Raw genomic sequence first — 10,606 nt, 5'->3', positions numbered from 1 at the left:
TTAACAGTCAAAAGTTAAAAGTAGTTTTCTTTGGGGGAACAGAACTGGGATTAAGGAAGTGTAAAACAGACTTTTTTTTTCATTAAAAAAAAACACTCAATACTAATTTACCCTGAAGTCATATATATATATAAACATATCTATATATATATATATATCAAATAAAAATATAACCTTGTCAGTGTTCCTTGCACCACCTTTGCTATGTTCTTTAACATGGGAGATAAGATGACTTTCTCTCTTATAACTCTCTCCAATAACTCTCTGATAACTCTCTTAGTGTCACTTTCTATTCTCCCCAGACTAATTGTTTGAGGTTTTCCCCCATTCATCATGCTCTGTCTGCCTTTAGTCTCACATTATCTGGCTGAAATGCTTCCTTTCCTAAACTTCAACATTCCCCTTCCCCTCCCCAACTAATTGCCTCCATTGATTTATTCTTGTGTTTTCATTTGATTGTCCGAGGTAACTGGTTTTAGACAGAGCTCTGTATAGGACTTTTGTGAGCTCTGTTCCTTGGTGTTGGCTTTGCTCTCAAACACAAAGTAGTTAACTGATAGATGCGTGTAGCACATCTCGGGTAAAAGGGTCTCTCCCAAACCTCACTGTGTCTCATCAGCCTTGGACAGGTAATGTGACTATACTTCGGCCAATTGCTATGCCGGGGGAACACCATGTTCTGATTGGCCAGTCCTGGGTCACCTGTCCACAGAGGATGGAGTCAACCCCATACGAAGCAGATAAATTGGGAATAGGAGAAGTAATGGTCTTCAACAGGAAATCAAAATGTAATTTCTAAAAGGCAAGCGTACAAATACTGCACAAGAAATACTATACACTTAGGTTGTAGTTACAAAAACAGATTCTGTGGCTTATCACTGAAGACACACCCCCTTGTGTAGTAGCATTTGATAAATGTTGGGTGCCCAAAATGTTTGTGGGATTTTCATGTGTGAGATATTGCTTTCTGACTAAAAGATATATTTTATGATAAGGTGTGTGTGTATCTTAAATACTGACATTTTAAAATCAAATCACCCACTTTATACAAATGCAAGTTGTTTAAGATATTTCTGTGAAAAATGAACAGTACTTTTGTAGCTGTATATAAATTCCAGCCATAGTAAGTATGCAAAGTGAAATTCTGTCACATTTTTATATTTACAGTTGACCCTTGAACAGCATTGGTCTGAACTGCATGGGTCTACTTACACATGAATTTTTAAAAATAAATACAGTACTGTAAAAATAGTTTCCCTTCCTTATGATTTTATAAACATGTTCTTTTCTCTAGCATTCTTTATTGTAAAAATACAGTATATGATACATATAACATACAAAATACATGTTCATCAACTGTACATGTTATCTGTAAGGCTTCTGGACCACAATAGGCTAGTAGTTTTTGGGCAGCCAAAAGTTATACTTGGATTTTCCACGGTGCGGGGGGGTCGACACCCCAGACCCCTGCATTGTTGAAGAGCCAACTGTACCGCAGTTTTGTTTGAACTCAGAAAGTCATGAGAAATCCATCCCAAAGTAGTTGACATTTTGGAGGGTTTTTTATTTTATTTCGTTTTTAAAAAGTCTATCTTAACTTAGAGTGCTTTACAACCAATGATTTAAAGAAAATGCTGGTTTGGCAGTAAGTTTTGCATAATCTTTAAAGTGGCAAAATAAACCCTCGGACAGATCAAGGGATTCATAATAGAACAAGAGTCTGCTTTTTAAATGCATAAAGAGCACATCTGAAGGCTTATTCTCAAAAGTGAGTATGTGCAAACTAGACCCTTTTAGGGAATAGAGATGTGCTATCAGGCATTCTATCTTAGCAATTGAGTTTTTCTCAGCAGCATGATGCAACTATTTCATTAGCTACATGTGGGCCACTTGATTCTTCTCTCTCCCTATTCCTTGAAGAACCTACCTGGGCAGCTATTTAATGATACCAGGCCAGATTCTTTCTTCACTTCTTCCTGCCAAATAGTACCGTAATTGTCATCAAGATGTGATCATCTGTTTCATATTTCTTTAACTCATGCTGAATGAAAGCACCAGTGTAATTTGCCATGTCATTTCAGCTCTTATTCTTGAAAAGTAGAAAATATGTGAACACTTCTTTTTATTCCCTTTTCCAAATCATAAGACTGTGAATAAATTAACATTGTCCTATTTGAGGCATTATACCATTTTATTAGAGAAAAAAAGATGGCTAGAATGGAAAGAGGTTTTTAAGGGAGGAAATTTGTTGGGGGAGGGAGAAAATAAAGACTCTACTTAATAGAATATAAAAGCTTTCACAGTCTAGAAATGTTCTGCCCAGTATGGTAGCTTCTATCCACATGTAACTATGAAACATGGCTAATCTGAATTGAAATATGCTGTAAGTGTAAAATACATATAGAATTTCAAAAATTTAGGATATATAAAGAACATAAAATACCTCATTAATAACTTTTATGTATTGGACGAAATAAAATATACTCTTAAAATTAATTTCACTTTTACTTTTTAGATGTGGCTACTAGAAAATTTACAATTGTTCATGTGCCTTGCATTGTGTCTCATATTTCTATTTAACAGAGCTGGTTCATAATTTACATGCTAAGAAATGAGAATGGTCAGATGAAATATAAGGAAAAATAAAATCACAGTTTTAAAGTTTATTTATTTGTTTTGAGAGAAAGAGGGAGAGAGAGGGAGGAACAGAGAGAGAAGGAGAGAAAGAATCCCAAGGAGGCTCTGTGCTGTCAGCGCGGAGCCTAACCTTGGGCTCAGTCTCACCTGAGCTGCAATCAAGAGTCGATGCTTAACTAACTGAGCCACCCAAGCACCCAAGAAAAAATAAAGTCACATTTTAAAAAAAATGTTTTATTTATTTCTAGGAGAGAGAGAGAGAGAGAGAGAGAGAGAGAGAGACAGCGTGAGCAGGGGAGGGTCAGAGAGAAGGAGTCACAGACTGAGACAGGCTCCAGGCTCTGAGCTGGCAGTCAGCACAGAGCCCGACCGCAGGGCTCGAACCCACGAACCGCGAGATCATGACCTAAGCGAAAGTCGGACGCTTAACTGACTCAGCCACCCAGGCGCCCCAAAGTCACATTTAACAATCATTCACAAATGCTGTTTTCAGTTCTGAAAAGACTTATTTGTGAGAATATTTGCTTCTCTATGAAAAGTCAGGGTAAAGTAGGTAAAAATTTTTTTCAATAAAGTAGCTATTTGTTTTTTCTGTCTGGATATCTATGTTCTCTTTTTCTCTTAATAGTGTCCTCGTTTTCCTTTGAGGAACCATATTTCCCTGAATCTGAGTCTATGTGGTTAGAATGAAGATGATTTATGATGCTAGAATTGGTCATGTCAGCCAGGCCTAGCCAATCAGAATATTCGATTGGTCACAATAATTGGCTCAGGAGACTGACAAAAGTTGGCTAAAAGTAAATTAGCTCTAGATTTTGGAGTAACTACTAAAAAAGAGGTGTTTGGTAATCTGGAGGATTAAGTTGATAACTACTCATGGCTACCTTAGCCAGCATATGAGGAGATCTGATCTAAAAATAGATACAACCATCAGAAGAGCAACGATGAGACAGAAACAGATTATTATTATTCTTTTTAGAAGTGAGAATTCTGCAAGCTATCACTTCTTTTTCTCTTCTTTTTAAAAAAATGTTTATTTATTTTTAGAGAGAGAGATCAGGGGAGGGAGAAAGAGGGAGGGAGAGAAAGAATACTAAGCAGGCTCCATGCTGTCAGCATAGAGCCTGATTCGGGGCTCAGCTGGATCTGACAAACTGTGAGATCATGACCTGAGCCAAAATCAAGAGCTGGGCACTTAATCTACTGAGACTCCCAGGCATCCCAGAAACAGATTATTTTTGAGTACCTGAATCTCTTCTACGACTAAAACTACCATCTGAGATTTTTCAGAGGCCATCACAAGGCTCGATCCCATGACCCCAGGATCATGACCTGAGCTGAAATCAAGAGTCAGATGTTCAACCGATTGATCCACCCAGGTGCCCCTCCATATCTTTTTTTTTTAAACACTACTTTGCAGAAATATTCTATCTCAACACTTCTATTGAATTTTGTCTAATTTCCTGTGACATATTTCTAATTTCCAAGAGTTCTTTCTTGATTTCTCATTGTTCTCCATTTCCATAGCATCATGTTTCAAAGTAATTCTTGTTTTAATGATGTGGTATATTCTCTTATCTCTGTGAGAATGTTAATTATAATGAGTTAGATGTTTTCTTCTACTCCCTGAATTTTCCGTTTTTCTCTGAATTGTTTTTATCTGCTTGTTTTGGACTCTTTTCCTTAAATGTCTAAGGACTTTTAGCAGCCAATGCATATTTATGAATGAAACCCTTAAAACATTTATTGGCTGCTCTGAGTACATGAGTGGGCTTGTGACTGATGGACTTCAATAAAGTGTGATCAGGCAGAAGGCCAGTTTTTCATTGGGGAGACTTTCAGATATTAGCATCTGTAAGTCTTTTCTGTGATCCTTCTGAATTCCTCTTGAGAAGGATCTCCTGTTTCCTGCTAAAAGGTACAAATCAAAGTTATGAGTATTGTAGGAATGAGTGGGGGGAATTTAGCAAACTTGTACTTAATCTGTTTAGTTTGCAACTTTAGGCCCTTTTTCTATCACACTTCTTGTCCTCAAATCCATAATCTTTCCAGTCCAGTTTCTCCAAAGAATAAATTTCGTATCTCTTGCAGAAGTTGGGATAAAGCCTGGCTGTACCTGGTGGGGAGGCAGTCAAGAGGAGGAGGTGGTCATCACAGCTTTTTACACAATCTTCCAACAAATTCCAGGCTTTTCGCCCTGTCTCTCACCTCTACCTCTGCTTGTAATTCTCTATTTCCTTGGGGACAATGGAGAAAGATCATGGAGACCAATGATATTCAACATAGTTGATGAGTTTTATATTTAGATTGCTTTTTCTTTCAAGTTTCTGATTTAGAGCTTAATGACTTTAGTGCATAAGAATAAGATCAGGCCATTTTGCCTATTAAACTTGAAAGCCTCTAACAGGATAATATTAGATTGTTCTTTACCTTCCATGGTTGCATAAGTGATTATTAATTATAATTTACATCTTACATTATAATTTAAATCTTCAAATACGATACAATTTTGACATACTGACTACTAAGTTAAATGGTGCTAAGGCGATATACCAACTTCGCATATTTATTCTCATCTCTTCTTTATAAATGTAAATCATAGGCAATTTAACCGTTTCTTTTTTTTTTTCTATCTTTATTTCATATCTTTTCCCTATGTGGATATTAATATGGGCCACTATCTTATTCACTGTTCAAATAAACCTTCTTTATGGTAATATTTTAAAATAAACTTCAATCCACTGGATTTCACTTTGTAGCTATACTGCTGGGCATCTTCACGGCCCTCATCTTTATTTGCATTGTGTACTATTTTCATATCAAAATAAATATTTTTTATATGCTGAAACTGCAAACCAGTTCCTAGCTTTTGTCAACAGCACGGAAAAAGAATTCCACATTTGTAAATTGTTCATATTTCTCTTACCTAAGGCATTTTAGTAAGTAAAATGAGCTTTATTCATATGAGACATTATGATTTATTCTGTATCAGGAGTTTCAACATGCGGAAATGCCAAAGGGTGTTAATTCCTTGATTTCAAATATAACCCCTGTAAAATGCAACCACGCCATCTCCTTTTGCCACTGTCCTGATATCAAGGATGAAAAATAAATTTGGATTTATGAGTAGGGCTTGAGTATGATAGTGGGCTGGGGGGGGTAAGAAGTCTTAAATCTTTCATATTTTCTTCTAAAAATCCCAATTTGTTACCATTTTGTTTCAATTCAACAAAAGTCTCTTTAGTACCAACTAAGTGTTAGAATACAGGTATACAGAAATGATGAATACCCAGGCCTTGATTTCACAATCTTCAAGGTGGTAGAGAGGAACAATAAGAAACATCCATAAAGAATTAAAATACATGGAGGAATATGCTAATACCCGTGAGAAAAAGTATAAATAAAATGCGTCAAGAGAACAGAAGGGAGTAATTAGGACTTAGTTTGGAGGTACTGAGCAAGTTCCATGAGAGTAGAACAGCTTATAAGTGTCAGATGGGGGGCAGCAGAAAGCCTAGTTTGGCTGAATGATTAATATATGAAATACTGGGGGATCATACTTTTGTGTTTGTGTCACTATCTTCTTCCAAATCAGCAGTAGTCCCTCATGAAAATCAGGTAAAGTCTAGGTTTCTCAATTTCTGATTCCTTACAAGGCAGCTTTATCACCTTCTTTTCTGCTTGCCAGTGTAAAGTACTGGTAAATTTGGAACAACAGAGATGGAAATTCTAGTTCTACCACTACCGAGCTGAGCGATGTTGGATAAGTTAACATCGCTGAGCCAATTTCTAATTTTTTCTTTGAGAAATGGGAATAATAATAACAGTACTGGGGCACCTGGATGGCTCTGTCAGTTAAGTGTTTCACTTTGGCTCAGGTCATGATCTCAAAGTTCATGAGTTTGAGCCCTGCATCAGGCTCTCTGCTGTCAGTGCATAGCCCACTTTGGATCCTCTATCTCACTCTCTGTGCTCTTCCCCCACTCTCTCAAAAATAAATAAACATTTAAAAACTTAAAAAAAGTAACAGTACTTATTGCATGAGTTATGGGAAAGGTTAAATGAATTAATAATGCGAATAAATGCTCAAAAATGATGGCCATTATTACAGTAAAAAGTCAAAATTAGAAATTAGGAAATCTGATCTTTATATTTGAGTACTGCTACTTTATAAGCTGTGTGACATACACAAATTGCTAATCTTCTCTGGGCCTCAATTTCTCTATCTGCAACAATAGGAAATTGACCTATATGATCTGTACTCTCTCTAAACTATAATAGTCTAGGTGACATAGATAACATTTTTATTTGACTTTGATACTAAACTATGCAATTGGATTTAATTGGCTCAAATTGCCATCATTAAGCATATAATGCATTGAAATTATTAAAAGGCTGAAAATGAAAGTGATAATAATGAGTTAGTCTGGGGGAGTAGTTTCAAGTGGACACAAAAAGAGTAATGATAGATCAGGTCCTATTATCATCAGCCTGGATACAAGAGAAAAATAGATGGTAAACAGTATTAAATTCAGATGCCAAGCTCAAACGTGTATGATTTGGTTTAAGAAAAAAAGCTAGAAATTATCATCAGCCTGGATACAAGAGAAAAATAGATGGTAAATAGTATTAAATTCAGATGCCAAGCTCAAAGATGTATGATTTTGTTTAAAAAAAAAAAAACTAGAAAACATGCTTACCCTAATTTCAGTATTGGTTATCCTGACAACTGAGGGCCCCTGTCTTCCTAATATAGTGAAAATCGTGTCATACGGAAATATATTTGATATAAAGATGGTAACAAGGTGTGACAGTAATGGTTAAAAAATATCTAATGGTGGAACTAAACAAAAAACATCAAGAAAAAATATCTGAGATAGCACCCATATTGGATCATCTATCATGCCCATTTTTGTATCTACTAAGAACAGTTTTGGAATAGGAAATGGATAGACATTACTGTGTAAGGAATGAAGTGCATCACTATTTCCACTGCCTCAGTTTTTATTTCCTGCTGTGAAATTTTATCTTTATTCCCTACAAAACGTACAAAAGATATGTGATGGTATCTGGAAATGCATCAAGAAGACAAAATTATTCATCCATTTTAGATATCTCTAATTATTAAACTGCAGAATTGAAATTAAGTGCACCAGTATGTCTATCTGAGATAATGGTATCCTTGGAGTCTATACTCTTATGAGAAAAAGAATGCTGAGAAATCTTTGACTCATAAACCTGGATGAATCTAAGATGTTTGCATAAAATTTAGCATAGTATGATTATGTGGCTGATTAGAAATTTTCTGGAAGGGGGCTATGTTCCATGCCCTAAATAATTGGTTGATCAAATTTGTTTTTGATTTTTACATCTCTGATCAGTGCAGTGCATTATAGTTCACAACTAAAGGAAATAGAGTAAGTTGTGATTTTTTTAAAGCAGCTAATAAAATTTACTCAAAAAATGGCTTCTCAGAATTATGAATCATTTTATAATTAATTAAGGCATTGAATATTTATACCTTATAATTACAAATATCTAATTCATACAAAGTGTTTACATTTTATTAAGTTAGAAAATATATATTATGTTTGTGTTACATGTTGATGATTCACAATTCAGTAGATATTTTACAATCCTCTTAGTATATTGGGTTGTTTCTTTTTGTTGCTAAGTACAAGAATAACTTTCGGGGCGCCTGGGTGGCTTAGTCGGTTAAGTGTCCGACTTTCGCTTAGGTCATGATCTCTCGGTTCGTGGGTTCGAGCCCCGCGTCGGGCTCTGTGCTGACTGCCAGCTCAGAGCCTGGAGCCTGTTTCAGATTCTGTGCCTCCCTCTCTCTCTGACCCTCCCCTGCTCACGCTGTTTCTCTCTCCTAGAAATAAATAAAATAAAAAAAATTAAAAAAAAAAAAAGAATAACTTTCATTTTTTTATTAGAATCTCAAAAAACATGACTCTTGTCATACCACTCTGTAAATTTTATATTTCTCTACTATGAAAACATGAGTGTTTCAAACCACTCCAATTAATTTGTATGGTTTCATTATCATCTACTAAAATGTATTCCAGATTAAGAATTGACTGCCAAATGATCACATAAATCAAGAAACTTTTAATTTTGCTAGTAGTTTATACCTATACTTGGTACTGTATAAAAACTATAAATGTGGTAATCAGTTTTAGGTAGAGAATGGTGAACTTGGATGGAAATTTATGGTGGTTTGGTTATAGTAATGACCCCAATTTGTTCACACCTTTCTATATCCATGCCATTTGTTAGTATTCTCCTAGATTTGAGTCTCAGACATGTGATTTGCCTTGGCCAATAGGAGAGTGGCAAGCAGCAGAAGTAAAGACTTGAAAACACTTGCACATTAGTGCTTCCTCTAATGTTGTGCTTCACATGCCACCACTATGTAAATAAGCTCTAGCCAGCCTCTGGATGATGGTACTCATGGCTCAGTCATTCCCATTATCCCAGCAAACACAGAGCCAAACTCCAGACCAGAGTGAGGCTATTTCGGATCAGGCAGCTTCCAGCATTAGCAATTCCAGCCAAGATCAGCAGAGCCTCTCCAGATCAGAACTTGCAATCTGACCTGTAGACTTTTGAACAGAAACACATGGTTGCTCTTTTAAGCGCTAAGTTATGGATTAGTTTGTTACACAGAAATAAATAAATGAGGGGCGCCTGGGTGGCTCTGTTGGTTAAGCGTCTGACTTCGGCCCAGGTCATGATCTCGCGGTTCGTGGGTTTGAGCCCCATATCAGGCTCTGTGCTGACAGATCAGAGCCTGGACCCTGTTTCAATTCTGTGTCTCCCTCTCTCTGTGCTCCTCCCCTGCTCATGGTCTGTATCTCTCTTAAAAATAAGCATTAAAAACTGTTTTAAAAAAAGAAATAAATGATATGATATATGTAGGAGATAGAAGTACAAAAACATCTTTCCAAAGAACCTTAACATTTTCATATCATGTATCTTTTGTTCTATAAAAATTACTTTATGAGTAACTAGAATTTTAGTGTTGGAGATAATTTTGGATGTGACCCTTTATCCTTGGCTTTATGGATATCCTAAATATTTGTCAAGTCGATACAAAAATGTTAGGCACCAATTAAGTGCCTGGAAGAGCACTAGATGCTGAGAACACAAGGGTGAATCAGATAGACTCCTATCTCTATGTTCCTCGAGCTTACCCTGAAGTCAAGTTATTGGACTATTATATTCTCTGATACTTGCCATGGAAAATTCTGTGTTCTTCTAAGTCAAGCTGACTTTCTTTTTTTTAAATTTTTTTAATGTTTTATTTATTTCTAGGAGAGAGAGAGAGAGAGACAGCGTGAGCAGGGGAGGGTCAGAGAGAGAGGGAGTCACAGACTCTGAAACAGGCTCCAGGTTCTGAGCTGGCAATCAGCACAGAGCCCGATGCGGGGCTCGAACTCATGAGCCAAGAGATCATGACCAAAGCCAAAGTCGGACGCTTAATCGACTAAGCCACCCAGGTGCTCCCAAGCTGACTTTCAAAGATGGCTCCATTTATGTATTTCACTACATATGGCCATGATCTTCCCTTCTCCCAGAAATTCTTCAGCAGTGATATTCATTAGTTCTGTTCATTGATCTTTCCATTTCTCATTCTTTGGGGAAACATGGTAGCAATGTACTTTCCCATATGCAGAAGGCTGCAAAATGGCCACAAATTATTTCCTTCCCCCTATCTATACCCCTTTGCAATCTGTCTTCCAGATCTTTTTCTTAAGACATGAAATCTATTTTACCATCCTGATGCTTGGCTTGGCTATATGATTTGCTTTAGCCATTGGAAGTAGAGCAAATGGGACTCAAGCTGAAACTTAAAAAGTACTTGTGTATTGGGGCTTGCTCTCTTGCTGTTCTTAGAACACTGTGACTGCCACCATGTGAACAAGCCAGGGCTAGCCTCTTGATGATGAGGGACACCTGGCCT

The sequence above is a fragment of the Hyaena hyaena genome, unplaced genomic scaffold (assembly GCF_003009895.1).
Source record: "Hyaena hyaena isolate Hyena2069 unplaced genomic scaffold, ASM300989v1 scaffold_774, whole genome shotgun sequence".
Taxonomy (NCBI): domain Eukaryota; kingdom Metazoa; phylum Chordata; class Mammalia; order Carnivora; family Hyaenidae; genus Hyaena; species Hyaena hyaena.
The sequence above is the reverse complement of the archived record's forward strand: the minus strand, read 5'-3'. Positions refer to the sequence as shown.